The 17315-nt window shown below is 37.0% G+C and overlaps 1 pseudogene; it reads left to right on the top strand.

The window, feature by feature from the left end:
* Positions 1–7096: 7096 nt before the first annotated feature.
* On the top strand, positions 7097–7215 carry LOC120583902 (uncharacterized; annotated as a pseudogene).
* Positions 7216–17315: the final 10100 nt, after the last annotated feature.

The raw sequence follows: 17315 nt of genomic DNA, 5'->3' as shown, positions 1-17315 counted from the left end.
GTTGAGACTAATTTCCTGTGCACTTGCCTTTAGATCTAGAATGAGTGAGAAATTTAACTGACCGTTAAAATTAAAACCCCTGTTTAGTTGCCTTTTTTGAAGTACTGCACCAGCCAGTAGAAGAGAGAGTATGCTAGCACAGGCCCATCGCTAATATTTGTAAGACCCAAGCAAGAACACATGTTAAGACCAGGTCTGGGCTGCCCCTTTCTTTGCTTGCCCAGCTCTGAGCTACACCTGGGGAGCATTGATGTATATGGACACTCCAGCCAGCATGTGCAAGCTCTGTCCCCTCTTCATTCCACCTCCAAATATAGCCACTTCTCAGACTTCAGTGTGTGCACATCTTGGTTCTTGGTAGCCACCAGGCCAGGAAAGTCTAGGTGTCGGTCTCAGAGTATAGTCTAGCAGTGGGTTGTTGGGATGGGGTGGAGGATTAGTCAGAGGTGAACCAGAGCAGGTATGGGGTCCAGGGAAGGAGCCCTAGTTGTTCAAAACCTAAGGTAAAGTAGGAGGGGTGAGTATTATGCTAGTATTAATACTTTCAAATTAATGTATTCAATGTGCTACTATCTGCACATGTGACATCCACAACCAGCTAATGAAATCCCATCATTATAGCAACAGAACAAGCATGAATATATGCCTAGCCCTAATTTAGGACCCAAGTTCTAAAATATTTATTCTTGCAAAATGAAACAAAACAAAATAAAACCAGAATTCATTGTTTTTACTCAAGAGGCATTTTTATTCAACAATTTTTTAAAAAAATAATATTTCTCATCTATTCATTTTTTTAAACATGGCATTTAAATTTGGTACTTATTTATATCTAGTCCTGCTTTGAGCAAGTTTGTAAAGATCTTACACCTGATGTTCTCTTTTGCTGTCATTGTATCTTGCCTTTTTTGCAGGGAGCACAGAGAGGAAGATTACAGAGACATGCCAGACAGCAGGTCTTTTTCATCACATCTATATATGAGAGGAATGGGGGAAGGAGAAGATAGGAACTATGTAAGCCAATATATCATAATAGCCCATCTGTTAGAGTGTCAAGAAACCTGCAGGAAAGAAAACATTTCTTAAACACCTGTAAGTCCATTCCAGGGGGCAGATATGGCATCCCCTCCCACAAGGGACCACTGCAAAGCTAAAATCAACAACTAAGAACAGCTGCAGCCTTGCAACCGGCTGCCCTTGCTAACCCCCTTAGAGGGAGGGTAGGGAGAGTTTTGAGCAGAGTAATCAACGGAGAAGACTGAAATAGCTCCTTTTTTCTGCATTACTTTTTCCTCTCGTGAAATGTGTTGGAACTTCTCCTGTATGCTGAAGATATTCCCAAGGCTGCTTTTTTATTTACCAAGACTCGTAGGCTGTGTTGATGTCTAATCTTCCATTTCACAGAACTAGGGCTCATAGATTCAAATTGCTGCAGGAATAGATTCAAATACACAAAGAAATGCTGCTTTTGTAAAAGTTCCTTTGGGAAGAGATCACTAAAATGTGTTACTTGGTCACAGGCTGTGAGATCTCTCAAGAGCTAAGTGGAAAAAGAAGATACCAACAGCCATTGATAAAATCATATGTGTGAAAAATTCTCCCAATGGATTTGACCTGCCCACACATTGGAAAAGAAAGAAGAGCCATAATTAGGTAATGAGAAGGCTAAAATGATAAATAACAGTTTATAGATATCTCAGGAGAGTGAATGCAATGAAGAAAAGAATTTTAGGGTTGTTCTGGGAAGATTACTATAATAAAAAGCAATCATCTGAAAAATTAAAAATGATCTGAGAAAACTTTCTGATACTGATAATTTTTTTTTTGAGGACTGTCTCCTTGAGAGAAATAGCAGGAAAGCCATTAGCTAAATTATTTATAATAAAGAGTAAGAAAGAATCAGAAAATAGATAACTTAAAACATCCTCCTCTTCTCCTAGGCCTTTCAGGCAGTAAAATGGTGAATTAAGTAAGAGTATCTCATGAACTTTCTCATCTCTTAATCTTGTAAACAGAATAAAAACCTGTTACTGACCGCATTTCTCCTACCCTTTTGTCTGTAGCCCTGCTGCTAATGGAAATATTTTAAGTCACTTGGAAATATTTTAAGTCACTTTATCAGCATATATTGTGACAAAAGAATAAGTCATGTTTGAATGTCCTTTTGCTGTGGATGTTACATGCCTGTCTGAGAAACGTTTTGGTGATTTCTTGTACTTATCCATTCTAGGACTTGTTAGTGTGAAAATGAAAATAAAGCTAGAAGCAAAAAGTTGATTCTCAGATATCTGATATCTTGCTCACATGCCTAGGTTGCCTGCTCATCTGTGAATCTGTCAACAAGTCATGGATCAGAGATTCCCTACAGTATTTGTTTTGCTGTGTCATTACATGCCAAATGCCTGAGGTTTTCAGACCTGAGAAGTCAACTTATTTGAAAAGTTTTTGTTTAAATTTTCAAGAAATCTATTCATGAGATCTAATCAAGAAGACCTAATATAACTTAAAAAGAAATATTTCATAAATCACTTGATTCTAATATTATAGACTTCTGGAGATTTCCACTATACTTACTTTATCTCTTCTCTTTTGAGTCATCATTATGTTACTCCCTTCCTAACATCATTCTTGTTAACAGTTGTTGACCAACTTGGATTTCTACATTTCACTAAAAGGCATCCAACACCCTCTCTAATTTCTAGAAAAAGCTATTAAGGTTTTGAGCCTGCCATGAAACTGTGCCTTGCAGATCTCTAGCTACATAGAATGTAATTAACTAAGGTTCCTAACTGTTACACTCTGATAACCATGGTCACATCTGTACCAAAGCCACACTTGCCACAAGCTGCTTGAAGCCAATGACTAGGTGTGGCAGGCAGTCCTGTTCTGATGACCAATGGACTCTGCAGTGGCCTTGCTGAAATTTTCTTAGGCTGCATAGTGGTCAGGGACACTTCCACCCAACCTTCTTTATTCTCTCCTTCATTTGTGGTTAGACTTGCATCATAATCTAACGGCTCTGCCAGCTCCCTCTCCATTTTCTCTCACACAGGCATTACTTTAAAATCCTTACACATTTAATCCCAACCTTGTGTCTGCTTCTCAGAGAAATCAGACTAATACAGCTCACTTTTCATTCTTGGTCTTTTTCAGTAAAGATGGGAAGGCTGAGGTCTTAGTATACAAACATAGGCTCCTTACTTTTGGCTAAATTGGGTCACAGTCTAGATGAAACCAGCATAGTAAAGAACATAGGATCTCACATCTTTTTTTCACGGAACAGATTACTCTGTATACTAGTCCTGGTCCCCAAATTCACTAATTTCACACAGCCTTAAAAAGCAGAATAGGAGTGGGGAAGGATTAGAATTGATGACGGATACTAAAAATCATCCTACTAAAGATATAAGCAAGATGGTCCAATGCCTTAAAGGTTGAGTTTTTATGATATTATTGACAATGTGAAAAAGGGCTATTTCTTGAAATAATTTTTCATTCTTTTATTCCAAAACTAATATTAAATTTTCTCTTACCAGTGGATGAATTAGGCTGAAATATCATGAAATCTTTTCTGGGACTCCTAGATCCATCAAACCACAAATAAAGTTATGGTGGGAAGCCTTCTTGGCCTATACACTTTCAATTGAAACCATCATGGGCCAACCCATGGTTCAGGAGTTGCTGGGGCTTTCATTCCAGTTCAGCCCAATCCTAGCAGACAAGGGAATGACAGAAATTATCATTTCCCCTGAGCAAAATCAATATAATTCCAACTGTGACAGCAAAAGCCCTGAAATTTTGTTAATCTGACAGCAGAAATCACTTCCTCTGTTATTTCTTCATCCCCACTAGTTTTGGAAGAATTAGCAACTGATTCTGATCTTGCTATTTGCCTACCCAATGTCTATTGTCACTCCCCCCCCCCTTTTTTACTAGGATAATCTCAAATTTGCTCAGAAGATAAGTTCAGATAAAATTACTACATTTTCCAGTCTCTCTTGCAGCTAGGGATGGTCACGTGACATAGTTCTAGCCAATGACATATAATAAGAAATCATTAGTTAGGGCATCCAAAAATGATAAACTAATTCTAAACTGTATATGACTTATAGGAAAAATCCACAGTTAACATCAGACTCAATGGTTAAAGACTGAAAGCTTTTCCTCTAAGATCAGAACAAGACAACAGTATCTACTCTTACCACTCTTATTCAACATAGTACTAGAAGTCCTAGCTAGAGCAATTAGGCAAGACAAAGAAATAAAAGGCATCCAAATCAGAAAGGAAGAAGTAAAACTGTTGTTATTTGCAAATGATATAATCTTATATAAAGAAAATCCTAAAGACCCAACCAAATAACTATTGGGACTAATCAACAAATTTAGTAAAGTTGCAGGATATAAAATCAACATATAGTAATCAGTTGCATTCCTATATGATAATATCAAAACACCTAAAAAAGAAATAAAGAAAATTACCCCATTTACAATAGCATCAAAATCAATAAACTGTTTAGGAATAAATTTAACCAAGAAGTTAAAGAGTATACAATGAAAACTACAAGAATTTGAAGAAAGAAATTGAAGAAGAGGGCTTCCCGTGAAGAAGGTGGGGGTAGGTAAACACTGTGCTTGCCTCCTTCCATGACTACCTCAAAATCACAACTGAACTACAGAGCAACCATCATTGAGGACTGCTTAAAGTCTAGCTAAATAGAAGTCTTATAACTAAGGACATATATAAGAAGCCACATCAAGATTGGTAGGACGGATGGAGACACTTAATGGGTTAGTGTCATATCCATGTGTGACAGTTAAAAGCTGAGAGGGGTATCCTGGCTTTAGAGGTCCCTCCTGAGGAGCGAGGGGTCCCATCCCCATACCAGGTTCCCCAACCCAGAGTTCTAGTGCTGGGAAGAGAAATCCTCATAACTTCTAGCTATGAAAACTAACAGAGATTATGGCTGAATGAGATGGAGGTCACCTGGAGTTCCAGGTGTCCCCTCTTAAAGAGCCCACACATGGACTTCCTTGCTGACAGACACCTGCTCTGAGCTTCAGAGCTGGAGCAGCAGCTCAAAGGGAGCCAGAAAGGAGGAACTGAATTGTCTGTCTTCAGGGCGACAGTTGAGGGGGCAGCATTCTCCAAGACAGAAGTGCTGGCAAAATCTATCATTCATTTGTTGAACCTTCCTCTGACACAGCATGCAGATGCAGGCAGGTACCATATCTGAGTCTCCATAATCCTGGCTAATACCTTTGGCCCTGCCCTGGCAATTTCTTGAGCTCCCGCCCAACACAACTTGTAGGCCCACCCAAGCCACCTCCAGTGGCTTTTCTATACAAATAGCCTGTCTTGATTCATGCTACAGACTCTCCTAAAATCTCCTAAAGGTTCACAAACCCCAAACAAGCATCTAGCTTTGGTATGCCCTGTACTTCTTGCTGAGCAGCACCAAGCCCAGAATTAGTGGCAGCCAGCACCAGTTCAAATTTTAGCCTTTTCCAGGCACTTCAAAGCCCAGTACAAGTGGCAATCATCTGCAGATCACTTTGTAGCTCAAACCAAGTGGCCTGAGACAGGGCATAGGCAGCGGCTGAACTTGGCCTGCAACAGATCCCTTCCCAAGAGGCCCCAGAACCAATGCACCAGATGGCCAGTTCCAAACCACACCAGAGCACCACCTAACTACCTCCACAAACAACACACCCAAATGGAAGACTTGGTATGCACAACAGCCCTACTAAAGCAAATCCTTTTCTGGAGGGTCAGCCCCACACAACAGCTCCCCCACTGTAGGCATGAGCCAGTCCTCATAACCAGTCAGCCTGAGGGCCAGTTCTTCCCATTGACCTGAAAACAGCAACCAAGGCTGAACTACAATAAAAGGACATACACAACCCACACAAGGAACACACATGGAGCACTTGGCTCCAGTGACCAGGGAGATTGTGCCACTGGGCCCCACAGGACACCAGCTACATAAGGCCACCCTACCAAGATTGAGAGACATAGCAGCTTTACCTAACATAAGCAAACACGGGGAGGCAACCAAAATAAAGAGATAAAGAAACATGTCCCAAATGAAAGAACAGAACAAAACTCAAGAAAAAGAACTAAACAAAATGAAGACAAGCAATTTACCAGATGCAGAGTTCAAAACACTGGTTATAAGAATTCTCAGTGATCTCAGTGAGAACTTCAACAAAGAGATACGAAAAATAAAAATGGAGGTTGAAAACATAAACTATATTCAGAAATGAAAATAAAATAACTGAAATAAAGAATAGGGGAAATTAACAGTAGATTAGATGAAGCAGTGAACAGAATCAGTGATTTGAAAGATAAGGCAGCAGAAAATACCCAATCAAAAAAGCAAAAAGAAAAAGGAATCCAAAAAAAATGAGCATAATTTAAGGGGCCCCTGGGACATCAAGTGTACTAGCATTCACATCATGGGGTACCAGAAGGAGAAGAGGGAGGTCAAGGAATTAAAAACCTGTTTTTAATAAAATAATGATGAAAAACTTCCCAAACTTAGTGAAGGAAATAGACATACAAGCCCAGGAAGCACAGAGAGTCCTAAACAAGATAAATCTAAAGAGTCCCACACTAAGACACATCATCATTAAAATGCCAAAAGTTAAAGACAAAGAGAAAATTCTAAAAGCAGCAAGAGAAAAGTGATTAGTTACCTACAAAGGAGCTCCCATAAGACTGTCAGTTGATTTCTCAACAGAAACTTTGCAGGCCAGTAGGAATTGGCACTAAATATTCAAAGTGATGAAAAGCAAGGACCTACAACAAAGATTACTCTACCCAGCAAAGCTAACATTTAGAATCACAGGACAGATAGAGATCTTCCCAGACAAGAAAAAGCTAAAGGAGTTCATCACCACCAAACCAGTATTATAAGAAATATTAACGGCATTTCTTTAAGAAGAAGGGGAAGAAGGAGGAGAAGAAGAAAAGATCAAAAATATGAATAATAAAACAGCAATAACTACACATGTATTAACAATTATTTCCAATGTAAATGGGTTAAATGTTCCAATCAAAAAATAGGGTGGCTGAGTAGGTAAAAAAACAAGACTCGTCTACGGCCATGCTACCCTGAACAAGCTCAATCCAGTCTGATCTCGGAAGCTAAGCAGGGTCGGGCCTGATTAGTACTTGGATAGGAGACCACCTAGGAAGACCAGGTGCTAGAGGCATAAAAAATTTTTAAAAAGGAATTGTAAGCTGACAAGGTCCTTGCAATCTGTTAGGTCAACCATTATTTGTAGCATTATTTACAGTAGCCAAGATATGGATGTCCATCAATAGATAAATGGATAAAGAAGAGGTGGTACATTCATACAATGGAATATTACTCAGCCATAAAAATCTGCCATCTGCAGCAACATGGTTGACCTAGAGGGTATTGTGCTGAATGGAATGAGATAGAAAGAAATGAATGCCATATGATTTCACTTTTATATGAAATCTAAAGAACAAAATTAATGAACAAACAAAACAGAAACAAACTCATAAATACAGAGAACATTTTGATGGTTGTCAGATGGGATGGGTGTTAGGAAGATAAGTGAAAAAGGTGAAGGGATTAAGAAGTAAAAATTGGTAGTTACAAAATAGTCGTGGGGATGTAAAGTAGAGCATAAGTAATATAGTCAATAATATTTTAGTAACTCTGTATGGTGTCAAATGGATACTAGATTTATTGGGTGATCACTTTGTAAATTATAAGTGTCTAATCACTATATTGTACATCTGAAACTAATATAATATTGTATGTCAATCAAAATTGAAAAATAAAAAAGTATTTAAAATTTTTTAAATAAAAATAGAAGTAATGCAAAAAAATAAATTGAAGAAGACACAAATAGAACAATATCCCATGTTTATAAATCTGAAGAATTATTAACATGTCCCTAATATCCAATGTCGTTTATAGATTCAATGCAATCTCTATTTAAATTCCAATGGCATTTTCACGGAAATATAAAAAACTATCCTAAAATTTGTACAGAACCACAAAAGGTCCTCAATAGCCAAAGCAATCCTGAGGAATAAAGCCAGAAGCATCATACGTCCTGATTTCAAACTATACTACAAAGTTACAGTAATCAAAACAGTATGGTACTCACATAAAAATAGATACACAGACTAATGAAACCAGATAGAGAACCCGGAAATAAATCTCCACATATATGGTCAACTAACATTTGACAAGGGAGTCAAGAAAACTCAATGGTGAAAAGATAGTCTCTTCAACAAATGGTGTTGGGAAAACTGAACAACTGCAGGCAGAAAAATGAAATTGACACCTATGTTAAGCCACTCATAAAAATTAACTCAAAATTGATTAAATACTTAAACATAAGACCTAGTACTATAAAACTCCTAGAAGAATCCATAGAGAAGAAGCTTATTGACATTGGTATTGGCAATAATTTTTTTATATGATACGCAAAGTATAAGCAACAAAAGCAAAAATAAGCAAGTGGGACTACATCAAACTAAAAAACTTCTGCACAGCAAAAGAAATAATCAACAAAATAAAATGACAACTTATGGAATGGGAGAAAATATTTGCAAATGACATATCAGCTAAAGGGTTAATGTCTAAAATATATAAAAATCTCATACAACTCAATAACAAAAACAAGCAAACAATTAAAAAATGAGCCGAAGAACTAAAGAGACACTTTTCCAAAGAGATATCTCAGTGGCCAACAGGTACATGAAAAGATACCCAAAATCATTAATCATCAGGGGAATGCAAATCAAAACCACAATGAGATATCATCTCATACTTGTTAGAATGGCTATCATCAAAAAATGCTGAGGATGTGGAGAAAAAAAAATCTTTGCACACTGTTAGTGGGAATGTAAATTGGTACCTCTACTATGGTACCTCTAGTATGGATGTCCACAAAAAATAAAAAGTAGAACTACCACATGATCTAGCAATTCGACGTCTGGGTACATATCCAAAGGAAATGAAAATGGATATCGAAGAAATATCTTTACTCTGATGCTTATTGCAGCATTATTCACAACAGCTATGATATGGATACAATCTAAGTGTTTGTCAATGGATGAATAGATAAATAAGATGTCACACATACACACACACACACACACACACACACTCACTCACTCACTCACAATGGAATACTATTCAACTATGAAAAAGGGCATCCGGCCATTTGCGTCAGCATGGATGAACCTTGAAGGCATTATGACAAGCGAGATGTCAGACAGAGAAAGACAAATGCTGTATAATATCATTCATATGTAAAATCTAAAAAATAGAGAGTAGAATGGTGCTTACCAGGGACTTGGGGGTGAGGGAATTCGGAAGATATTTAAGCGTACAAGTTTGCAACTAGTAGATAAATAAATCATAGAGATCTAATGCACAGCATAGTGATTACAGTCAATCATACTGTATTATAAGCCTTAAATTTGCTGAGACTAGATCTTAATTGTTCTCTCAATGTAATAATAATAATTAATAATAATAATAATAATATGATGTGATAAAGGTATTAGCTAATGCTTTGGTGATAATGATATTGCAATATATAAATGTATCAAAACATGTTGTACACCTTAAACTTACACATTGTTTTAATATTTCGAATACATCTGAATAAAAATAAAAATAAGCATTCATGGCAATGCAACAGGTTAAATATAGCCAAGGAAATTTTGGAAAGGAGCAAAAAATTGCAAGTCTTAAACCACTAGCTATCAAGACTCATTTTATTAAATCAGACAGTGTGGTATTGACTCAAGGATACATAAGTAGACCAATAGAGCAGAATAGAACCCAAAAATAGATCCACACAAATATGGAGGCATGATTTACAACAATAACAGTGCAATGCTATAGAGAAAGCATTTTTTTTAAAAAATAAACTATGTTGGGTCCACATGAAAAAAATAAAAATTTATTCCAGATACATTATATTTCCAAATGTAAAAGGTAACACAATAAAGCTTTTAGCAAAAACAATAAAAGAATAAACATATTTGTGGCTTTGGAGCATGCAAAGAATTTTAAATAGGCCCCCAAAAGTGCTAACCATAAGGAAAAAACTGATAAATTAAACAATATTCAGATTAAGAACTTCTGTTCATTAAAAGATACCATTAAGAGAATAAAAAAGGCAATTAACAAAGTGGGAAAAATGTTTACAATACATATATCATGTAAAGGACTTGTTATGAACTGAGTTATGTCCATATAAATTTGTATATTGAAGCCCTTACCCCCAGTACTTTAGAATGTGATTGTATTTGATGAAAGGTCTTTAGAGATGTAATTAAGTTAAAATGATGCCATTAGGGTGAGCCTTAATCCAATCTGACTAATATCCTTATAAAAAGATGAGATTAGGATACACACAGACAGGTGCACCCATGCACAGATTGACAACCTTGTGAAGAGGCAGCAAAAGAGGACAGCCATCTACAAGCCAAAGAGAGAGGCCTCAGGAGAAACTAATCCTGCTGATATCTTGATCTTGGACTTCCGGCCTCCAGAACTGTTAAGAAAGTAAATTTTTGTTGTTTAAGCCACTCAGTCTGTGGCATTTTGTTATGGCAGCCCCACAAATTAATACAAGACTCGTATCCAAAAGATATATAGAGCTCTATAAAACAATATGAAAAAACAAACAAACACAATGAGAACAGAACAAAAAATATGAACAAGTACTTCACATAAAAAAGAATATCCAAATAACCAATAAAGATATACATGTGTAAAGCTGCTCATCTATAGTTGATTCACTAATTATCCAGGAAATAAAAATTTTAAATGCAATATTAGACAGAATGGCTAAAATGAAAGAGATAATACCAAGTGTTACCAAAGATTCAGAGCAACTGAAACTTTTATATACTGCTAATGGAGTAGTAAATCAGTACAAACACTCTGGGAAATTGTTTGGCAATATCGTAGCTAAGCATAGGCGTAATCTATAACTCAAAGATTCTTCACCAATGAACATATCCACAGAAATGTGAACATATGTTCACCAGAAGACTTGTACTGGAATAGTAATTGAAGTACTGTTTATAACAGCTAAAACTTGCAAACTATGTAAATGTCCACCAATACTAGAATGGGTTAAAAAAAATAAAATCACACATTGGAATAATATAGCAGTGAGAATAAATGTTCTACAATTACTTGTAATAATATGGGTGAATCCTACGAACATTTTAAGCAAAGGAAGACAGACACAAGAATATAGGCTATACACTTCCATGAAGTTCGGAATCAGGCAAAATTAATATATGCTGTTCTTTTATGTATATAAAAGGGACTTCTGGGGCAGTAAGAAGGATTCTGAGGTACTTGGAATGTGCTGGTTTTTGTTCTGAGTGCCAATCACATTGATGTGTTCACTTTGTAAAAATTCATCAAGCTCTACACTTGTGATTTGTGAGCTTTTGAGTATGTGTGTTATATATCACTATAAATTTTTTATGAAAAAGAGGGAGTCAAGTCATTTGGCTTGCACTTTCCTTTCACCTTTCCCCCTTTTCCTGCCTGGAACACAGATGTGATGCCTGAAGTGGAACCATGAGGTAACAAGCATGAGAACAAAAACCACATGCTAAAGATTGCTGGGCAGAAAACAGGGGTAGCCTAGGGGTCCTTCAGTGCATTATGAAGCTCTGTAATATTTACTCCAGCCTTCTTATTCCACAAGAAAATTATACCCTCACTTGTTTAAGCCATTATCTAGTCAGATTTTCTATTATTCACAGCTAAATGTAATGCTAATTGACAAACCAATTCCTAAGAATAAGATAGACGAAGAAGAAAATACATATTGCACATGATGACCAAGGATAAAGATGGTGGACAGGGATGATCTGGACCAAGACTGAGCCTGCCCTATCCTTCCTAGCTGTTTTCTTTTGTTTGTTTGTTTGTTTGTTTGTTTGTTTGTTTGTACATGCCTATGACTCTGAGCCAGACTTCAGTCAAAGGAATTTAAATTCACAGGGATGTTCTCTCTGGAAGCCTTTAATATAGGACTGAAATGGGCAAAGAATTCAGATATCAGTATAATACTGGAAAAGTATATGAATCTTGCAAAGAAATAAGAAATTTTATGTTAGTCTTATTATTAGAAATGGAGTATATAGCTCAAATGCTGTAACATAAATCTATATTAACAATGGCTTACATATGGTTGCCCCTAAGTGTTAGAGACCCAAACTCCATCACTGGTTCTCTACCATCCTACAATGTTGCCCTCATCAGCATCACTATGGTCCAAGAGGGCTCACCATTACTATTCTGCATTCTAGACAGCATGGTGGAGACAGAAGGGCAAGAAAGACATTTCTGTCTTTAGAGGCACAACCAGGAGTTGTACATGTCACTTCTGATCACATCCAATTGGATAGAACTTGGTCAAGAATATTAGCAAGAAACTTTAAGAAATGTAGTTGTTAGCTGAGTAGCCATGGTCTCACTTTGAAAATCTATTACTATGAAAGGAGAAAAATGGATATGAGAGGAGCGGGGACTAGTAATCCTGCTGCTATACAGGACAAGTACATTTCTACATCCATTTCATCTTTTGAGAATCTACATACTAATAAAAACAAGAAGCAAATTTCTTATTTCATCGAAACAAGTTTTTAAAAAGGAATATGATTTCAAGAACAGTTTACATTTTTTTAAATTTAGACTAATTCTGGCCTCACCATATTCTATTCCCCAAGAATTCTGTTCAAAGTTTACCTTTCCTGTTAAGCATTCCAGATGAACTACACCTGGCTCCAATTGCTCTAATCACTTCCCCAACTTCATCCACAACACGTTCTGTATGTAGCACTAAGTGATTATGCATATGTGTATACATTTTTTATTGAGCTTAAATGTAGTTTTCTCTGATGAGGTGGAAATAATTGGCTTTTGAAGTCTGGCAGATACTGATCCAAATCTCAATTCTGTGGCTAAGTGGCTGCATGATCTTGCTACACACTCTCTGCCACACACATATACACTGATACCTTTGGCCTTAAAGGAGAGGTCTGCTCTGGTCCAATCCATTTCTTGACCCCTGCCTTTTCCACTGACTCTAACAGTCATCCTCTCTTCTGCCTCCAAACTCTTTTTCTCCACTACTTTCTCTCACCATATAAACAAGTTCATATCTCTTTGTTTTTCAAAACTCTCTTATCTCTATGTCCTAAAAAAGATAGCTCTTCTCTCAGTGTCACTTCATCACATAGCTTCTTTAAAATGTGTGCTCCCTTCCTTGCCTGCCAGTCACCTTTTGCTGTTTGATTTCATTCATATTCCTAAAATGAATCTGTTTTACAAAAAGTGCTGACCACTTCTAAAAGCCAATCTAACTGCATTCTCCAACACAATTGACCACTTTTTCATTTACAGATGTTTTTGTTCCTTGGCTTTTGTACCCTCATCCCTCAGATCTAGTCCTGCCTCCCTGAGTTTTCCTTCTGAGACTTCCTTTTCCTCTGCTACCCATCAAAGGTTGGTCTGCTCAGGAGTCATGTTTGGCTACCTTCTCCTCTTACTCTCCACAATCTTTATGGATTGTTCATTCATGCTTTTGTCTTCCTTAAGTTCCAAATCAGTCTCTCTAGTCTAGACTCTACTGAGTTTTAGACCATCCTAATTTCTTTGGGACTGAAGGATTTCTTGAGACTCAGGACTTTCAGTTTTAAGACTGAGGAATCCAGAATGAGTCAGTCACCCTAGAAATTCTAAGCATCTACCAGACATTTCTATTTGAATGTTCTAAGTATGAAAAATTCAACATGTCCATTCCTAAAATCACTGTCACATCCCCACGCCCCAACCTGCTCATCTTCTTTTATTCACTACTTTGGTTAATGATGCCTAAACACTTATAGCTCTCTCAGCCACTGTGTTTACTAGTCACCAAAACCTGGACAAAATTGAAATGTACCTTTATTGCCTCTGCCTTCCTCATCTCTTGCTTGAACTATCCTTACCAAATCCTAATCTCCCTGACTCTAGTCTTGTCCCTCTAATCTACAGAGTCATCTGGGCAATTTTTCTAGAACCAAAATCTAACCATATTATTCTCCTGTTTTATTGAAGTTTCCCATAAAGTTCAAATTCTTTTCATTGGACTCCTACAAGTCCTGAAAGATCTAACCCCTGCCTGTATCTCCAAAAATCTTCTTTCTGATCCTTACTTACCACCTCTTATAATTTCCTTACATCGGACACTGAACTCTTCGCACCTTCCTGAGAAAGAGAATGCTATTTCACATATCCATTACTTTGCTCATGCTATCCTCCCTACTTGGAATGTCCCTTCTTGCTACCTGACCAGCTCTTATTAACCCTTAAAGGCTTGGTTCAAGTGTCTTCTTCCCTGTGAAGTCTTCACTGTATCTAGAATATACTTCTATCATACTCCTTAACACATGAAAATGCAGTTACAGATACATTCACATCTATCTCCCTTTCCTTTACCAGACTAGGTATAAAATTCTTGAGAGCAAGAATTGTATATTCATTTTGAAGTCAAGGACAGTGTTTGGAACACACTCAGAGCTAAAATATATGTTTAGATGACTGACAATTTCTCTTGGTCTAGTTTCCCATTTGTAAGATAGCAAGTGTTATACCTATCTTGATAAGTATATTGCAGGTATTAACATATAAGAAAGCACCTATCACTCTGCCTAGAATTCAGCAGACCTTTATGTTTCTCTTCCCCTTTACTATTAAGACCTTTTCTACATGTTTCTATTCCCCTTTACTATTAACTTAAGACCTTTTTTACATGTTTTGTTATGTCCCTAGTTGAAGCCTGACAGATATTTCTAAATGACTGACACCATAGTGTCACTGAGCATTACCTGTCAAAATTGAATTTACACATATCCTAAACCTAAGTAATTCCACTCCTATGTAGATACGCCATAAACAACTCTGCATGTGTCTACCAGGAAGTATGTGCAAGAACGTTCCTAACACCACAGTTTGTAGGAGAGAGACAGAAAAAGGAAGGTAAAGGAGGAGGAGGAGGAAGAGGAGACAGGAGAAAGAGAGATGGAGGAAGGGAAGAAGGGAGGGAAAGAAAGAGGAAGAAAGAAAGGAAGGGTGGGATGGAGAAAGAAGTCCAATGTCCATGAACGGAAGTGGAACACTTTATGACAATGAAAATGAATCAACTACAGCTACACATTTCAACATAAATGAATCTCGAAACTTAAAGCTTGCAGGAAAAAAATCAGTGGAATTTCACTTATATAAAGTTAAAAATTCACACCCAACCTAAGTAATGTATTGTTTAGGGATATATATATATATATATATATATATATATATATATATATATATATATATATATATATATATATATTCAAACTACAAAGAAAAGCAAAGGAATAATTTGCATAAACTTTCAGTTCACGATAGAGCTGGGAAGGGGCAACTAGGAGGAGTACCAAAGGGTTTCAAACGTTTGAGTTTCATAGTCTGTATGGTTAGTAAATAGCAGCTTGTTCTATTTTTGTGTTATTATTACATTACTGTTCTTTAAACTGGACATGTAAATTATACTCTTTTGTATATAAAGTATACTTTAAACTTTTAAAATTGCTTTTTTAAAGAGAGGCTAAGTAATTTTTTCAAGTTCTACTAAAACGTAAGAAAACCACAAATGGAACCCAAGTCTGTCTGATAATTAAGTCCATTATGTTTTTGTCCCCTACATAAACACTGGCCCCTAAATATTGCACTCACATAAAAGTTGCATGTTCTTAGCCCATGTGTCCATTGATGGATGATAGGATAAACAAAATATGGTATAAACACATAATAGGATATTATTCAGCCTTAAAAAGAAGGAAATTCTGACACAACAACATAGATGAACCTTGAGGACATTATGCTAAGTGAAATAGCTCAGTCAAATAAAGAAACTGTATGACTCCACTTATATGAGGCACCCAGAGTAGTCAAGTCCATAGAGACACAAAGTAGAACAGTGGTTGCCAGGGGCTGGGGAAAGGGGGAAATGGGCATTCAAAAAAAATCATTATTGTTTAATGGTATAGAGTTTCAGTTTTGCAAGATGAAAATTGTTCTGGAGATTGGTGAGGGTGATGATTGCACAACAGTTGTGAATGTACTTAATGCCACTGTATATTTAAATATGATTAAAATGCTAATTTTGTGTTATGTGTATTTTACCACAATTTTTAAAAAATTTGCACGTCCTTCTCTGAAAAATAATTGAGATGACTGGAATTTAGTGGTGGGGCACAGAGAAAAGCGACTTTCTGAGTTTCCAGACATGGTCCAGTAATTCGTAGCCAACCTGCTCCCCTGGCTGCACCATTGCCTGAGTTTCCGGGCTGTGGCCTCCTGGAAGTTGGTCTGTTAACCAAGGAAACTACCATTCCTCATTTGCCCCTGGCCTCATCCCCGTGGTAATGGAATGGAATGTAGGGTTGCTGCCAGATGGCAGATGAGTAAAAGGGCAAGATCTAAAGTTGAGAGAAACAAGAAATAAAGGGGTAGCAGGTGGTGCTGAAGTTGGCCTGGTGCTCAGGGGTCTGTAGGCCTAATCACTTCAGTCCTTCAGTCTCCAGCCACATGGTGAGAGGCACAAGAACAGAAGAGGATGAGGAATCAAGGAGGAAATGAAAAACAGAAATCATCACCTGGAACACTGGGGCACAGAAGCCAGAATTTGCCACAGAGCTGAGCATTAAGCCTGAGCACATCTCCAAGAATGATTTAGCCCATGTCTTATTTAGCAACTCACACTTGACAGAAACACAACACAACCCACAAACATGCATATACAGACACATTCCTAAACACAATGTTGAGACAGACACAATTTAATCATCTATATAATTTGCCTACACAACATCGAGAAGCCAGAATCTAGATGACTCACTTAACTCTTTGTGTCTGAATTTTTGGCATCATGCTGACCCTAACTCAGAAATGCTATTGCAGACTGACACTTTTTTCCATTGTAGTAAACCTACTGCACAGTTATCTTAAGAATTATCATAGCCAGTAAAAGCATATATATATTAAATTAATGTTTAGAGATGAAATGTCACTAAGATAACAGTGTTCTTAAGCACTCATGCAACTCGTGGAGCATTTTTCTATGTAAAAATGCTTAAAATTTTTAGGGAGGGAGCTGATCATTAAAGGATCTTGTGTCCGTGAGGAGAAATTGAGGCACAGAGAAGAAGGAACTGGTCAAGATCACATACAAATGTTAATTGCAGAGCTATGATTAAA

The sequence above is a fragment of the Pteropus medius genome, unplaced genomic scaffold (assembly GCF_902729225.1).
Source record: "Pteropus medius unplaced genomic scaffold, Ma_sr-lr_union100, whole genome shotgun sequence".
Classification (NCBI taxonomy): Eukaryota; Metazoa; Chordata; class Mammalia; order Chiroptera; family Pteropodidae; genus Pteropus; species Pteropus medius.
The sequence above is the reverse complement of the archived record's forward strand: the minus strand, read 5'-3'. Positions and strand labels throughout refer to the sequence as shown.